Source organism: Rhipicephalus sanguineus, chromosome 8, assembly GCF_013339695.2.
Source record: "Rhipicephalus sanguineus isolate Rsan-2018 chromosome 8, BIME_Rsan_1.4, whole genome shotgun sequence".
In the NCBI taxonomy this organism is placed as follows: Eukaryota; Metazoa; Arthropoda; class Arachnida; order Ixodida; family Ixodidae; genus Rhipicephalus; species Rhipicephalus sanguineus.
Window position 1 is genome coordinate 78637695 of NC_051183.1, and position 4944 is coordinate 78642638.

The 4944-nt window shown below is 47.8% G+C and overlaps 1 long non-coding RNA gene across 1 annotated transcript; it reads right to left on the bottom strand.

The window, feature by feature from the left end:
• Nucleotides 1-1211: 1211 nt before the first annotated feature.
• Nucleotides 1212-4088, bottom strand: LOC119402836 (uncharacterized). Its single transcript, XR_005185956.2, has 3 exons — nucleotides 3988-4088; nucleotides 3363-3495; nucleotides 1212-1281 (listed from the first exon to the last, which is right to left on the bottom strand). It is a non-coding gene; the product is annotated as an uncharacterized LOC119402836 (long non-coding RNA).
• Between the last annotated feature and the right edge of the window lie 856 nt (nucleotides 4089-4944).

Sequence of the window (4944 nt, forward strand, 5' to 3'; positions counted from 1 at the left end):
CAAGATGCGCCTCTTTGACAGGTACTGACGACTGTTTATATGCCTAAACCGTTCCCGCATTTGAGCACTAGTGAGGCAAAGTATCAGCAACGGCGAATAGTTAAAGTAGCAGCAATAAAAACTTCACACGGCTTCAGCATTGAGATACGTGGTTTGACTCTGCCCGGGATGCTCATGGTTTTCGTGTCCCTTCCACTGCACCCCTTCTCCGAAGCGCTGCTGCACAACATGCGCGTCAGAAAAGTGAACAAAGATGTTCGCAGTAAAACTAACACCTCGGGCTACTAGCGGCAGCAAGACGAACAGTGTCAAAAAAGGGACCACATTTAAACAGCATTCAAGCTAGACTGGTCCACCACAAAAACTGGCGCACTTCTGCTGTGCGCCATATCTGCGATATACCAAAAATTCTATACGTTCAATTTAGTTATTATCTTAAGGCACTCGGCCATGAATGCTGAAGAAACTAAAGGTGCCGAGCACTGTGTTCACTACTTATATGGACAAACAATTAATCGTCTCTCATAGCGATTCGGATCACTCCACGTGCATAAGAGCAGCTCTCCTGAAGCAAGTTTTTGAATATAACCGACGGAAACTACCTTTGCACAAATGTGTCACTTTTCTGCCTGTTTAAGGTATAAGCATGTCCACTATTAGTCTTTTGCCTGCCTGGTTCCGTCGCGAGTCTCGGCGGCAGAATTATCGCGGTTTTCTGCCTCTTTAACATATGTCAGCTTACCATTCAGTATTGTGTGAATATTCAAGATTAAAGCTTGGCCCTGCGGCGACCATTTAGTATCAATTCTGTGTCCATCGTGGTAGCAGCCACGCACCCTTACCTCTCACTCAACGGGGGGGGGGAGGCCCCGGGGCTATAGTGCTTAATTGCGACCTTAATTTCATGCTGTTAATATTGCCCTCCCTACAAGAACGATGATTTCAGTCTTCAGAAGCACCACCATGCGAACGATGCTAGCCTGTTAGCCAAAGTGGAAGCTAAGCGACGACGAGGACGCCCGTAAATGCGATGTATGATAGCCAAGCACACGATGGGCACAGTTCAGCGAACTTCGTGGGCATGTGTTTGAAACTCCGAACGCACACCTTTGAATTACGCGTAATTCGAAGCTTTAATTGGAATGATTCCATCTGCCACACTCCGCTTTCACTGAGCCTGTCAAAGAATAAACATTGCAGGTTAACGCTTACCACAGTGTCTAGCCAGCTTGCCGGCCGAGAACATCACCTCGCTAAGGGACATTGTTTACTGGTCTCCCCCTGTAATTCAAACAACAAACAACGGAAATATTAAAGGCCCGTCATTTAAAAGAGTCGATTTCATCTACCAAAGTGCAACGTTTCGTACGCAAATGCTTCCGACTCACGTCTTGTGCGTATGCAAGGTAATACATGTCTCGGTCCATGAACTCACGACGCCATCGAATAATCACATCCCAAGATCAACGCAGCGCGCCTTTCTGAAAATGTCCATCTGTACCAAAGATTGCGTGTTACCTTCCGCAGCTTAGCATGTTGCCAAGCCGCTTCAGAACAACTACGAATAATCAGACACAGATCCCTATTGCTTGTCGCTCGTAAACGCCGCATCACTATAACAGACGGGCATTCGAACTGGGGTTAGACCATGCTGAACGAATGAATCCTGTCAATATGCCTATATCGTTGCCGCAATTAGGCACTAGTTTAAGGCTCGCTTATTGAGTAGCAGAAGTAAACAATGCTTACTTTATGCCGCAACGTCAGCGCGCGGGGGCTCATGCCGGGAACGAACCTGGTTGTAAAGGATTCCACAGCCCAACTGTGCAATCTGCGTCTGAAGCTATTCAGTGAAGCTGAGAAAGCGGGTGATAATGGCCCTCCCACTGTGCGCCATTTCACCAAGGTAGGCAAGGCTGTTAGCAATAAACATAGCGCAACTTATTTTAATGAGCTCACTCTTAAGAATAAAACAAAGCTTGAGTTCTGCGCTTGCCCTGTGACCAACTTTGTCCATAATGCCGCCGGAAATTCCACTGGTTGTAAGAGTGGCACAACTGGCTTTGCTGTTTTGTCTACGGACTGGCAGATAGCGCAGGATCATTTCTTCTACTTGCCTAGCCTGTCCCGACCACCAGTATTGATCGCGAAGCCTGTGCTTTGTCCTAGAGATTTCTGGGTGCGACTCATGCGACGCCTTCATGAGATGGTACTGCAGGGATGGCGGAACCACGATCTGGTCACCCCGAAGTAGACCGTCCGCGACGGACAATTCATCTCGGATACACTGGAAAGCAACAACTTCGGAAAGCAGAGATTTACTTGGTGGCCATGCTGACGTCATCCAGCCGACTATCTTCTGTAACGCGGGATCCTGCATGGTCTCAGTGACGTCACGCATGGCGAAATGAGACTGTCCCACCCTGTCACATTCTGTTTCTTGAACCAGTGCTTGCTGCGGCATTCTGGAAAGAGCATTTGCTGTCACATTCTCCGTGTCCTTCTTGAATTCAATCTGGTAGTTGTAGGCTAGTAGCCTTGCATGCCACCTAGCGATCTTCAACGGTCGTCGACCGGCTCCTGTAGTGCCCAAAAGCGTCACCAATGCCTGGTGATCCGTGCGCCCCCACAAGTACACCCTCCAGTGCTCACAGGCCCAGATGCATGCTAGGGCTTCTAATTCGCCTGTCGAGTACTTCTTTTCTTGGTCTGTCAGTCGTCTGGAAGCAAAAGCGATGGCGACCAAGTCGTGCCCTTGAGACAGCTGAAATACGGCTCCTAAGCCGATTGTGGAAGTATGAGTGGTCACGATTGTTTCCAGACCCGGGTCAAACAGCTGCAAGCACGTGCTACACAATAATCGTTTCATTTCCTCAAAAAAGCTTGCTATCTTACGTTCCAAATGAACGGCGTATCCTTGCGTAGCGATTCTCGGAGCGGATCGACAAGTTCGGCGTAACGTGGAATGAATTTGGCATAGTACGTCCGGCCATGCCCAACCATGAACGAAGTGCGCCTCTACCGGCTGGCGCAGGCGCATTTTGTATGGCAGCCACGTTTTTTAACGTGCATAGAAGCCCAGGTACGCTGTTCTTCAATATCGCTCCGATCGTAATGGGGGCGCCATTGCGGTAAATTGACGGAGAAGTTGAGACGTCAGACGCGAGACTGAGTTGGTTGTAGTACATATTCAAGGCATGGTTTATGGGGCACCAATGCTAATTTGATCGATGGTAGAACGTGTAAATGCGGGTTAGCAATATAAATGCCGGTCTTACGAATACGGAGGCAAGCACAGGCTATAGGGACCGGAGAGAATCGGGCGCTACCCGATATATTGAAGTAATTAGAAGCTTTCGTACCATAGTATGCCGTTGCTTAAGGAGGGAAACATGAGGTCCGTTTTCTTCTATGACGAGAAACGTCAGCAAGTTGCCCAAGCTCCTCTGCCAATAGAGCCGCTTTCGAGAACTATAAACGGCGCCCAGCAAATACCTGCAAACAAATTGAGAACGTCCTCGGTAACAAAAGAAATTGGAATTCGAAAGTAGCAAGTAAGCAGGCAACTTTGAACACAAGTTCCTGCAGTCGCGAACAAGAAGTGATCAAGCGCGATGGGGACAGAGGTTTCTTGGATCAGCGTAGTAATGCTGCTGCACAAATGCATTTTCGTAAGCATGCGGACACCACCATAAAATAATCGATTATTTTAAAACCCTCTCAGGCACAGCGATAACAATTGGAATCGTCAAGTTTGTAGGTCTGTGAACGGCACGCCGCTCCGCTACAACCGATTAGAATCTGCCCAAAAGAAGCTGCCATAATAGAGTCATTCGGAAGTAACATTGCAGGTAAACGCTTACCAAGTGACATGACATAATGCAGCGCTAAAAACACACACACCACAAAATAAGGAACATAATCCGACGGGACAGGCGCTACTCACAACTTTAATCAACTCGCCCAACAACACGTTCTTCTGCTTACCAAGTGGTTCGGCTGGCTCGCTGGTCGAGAACATCACCTTGCTGAGGGACTCATTGTTGACACATTAAAGGTCTCCCCCTGCATTTCAAACAGCAACAGCGATGTTAAATACCCATGATTCGAAAGCCGTGGTTCCATTACCAACGTGCCATGTTCGGCGTGCAAATTCTTTAAACATTCGCGTCTTGCGCGAATACAATGCAATTATAAACATTAACGCAGCGTGCCTTTCCGGATATGTTCATTTGTACTTATGATTGCGCCATGTCGTCAACCCGCTTTATAAGAAATCCTACGATCCATCAAGAGACACGCCATCCCGATTGCCTGTCGGTCGTATAATTGCGGCATCGTCCTCACTGACTCGGGCATTCAAATATTGACTTTAGTATCGCTCTCAGTCAACAGCTAGTACAGCTGTCAATATCTTCACGCAGTAATGAAGGTGAAAGCGGCAGGTGCTATGGTAGAGACGAAACTATTGGGCGAACCTGTGCTCGGAAACTAAAGAACCCAAAGTACAAGCAATGCACGCTGTAGACTGGTCTGCCGTTTGTAATCTGTTGTTCGTCGGAAAACGTTCTTTTTCTACAGAAGTGGTCGAAGCTTCCAGCGTTACCACGGGTGCTTGCGTAAGCTCCCGAATAAACTACACTACTCGCGCACAGCGCATAATCTGAACACAACAATCTGGAACGATCGCGAAGCTTCCTGTGCATTGCAGCGTGGCTTGTACGTGAAAGCCTGTGAGATCGAGATAAATAAGGGCGCATGGCAATATGTCTACACCGTTGCCGCCACTGTGAAAAGCTCAGGGGCGCAGCTGCAAAAATGTCGGAAGACAACAGCTACAACAACAGTGACTAACAGTGATAACAGTGACTTAGTGCTGGCAATAACAGTGACCACAGAAATGTTTAACTGAGAATGGTGTACATTCGATCGCAATTTAAGCTA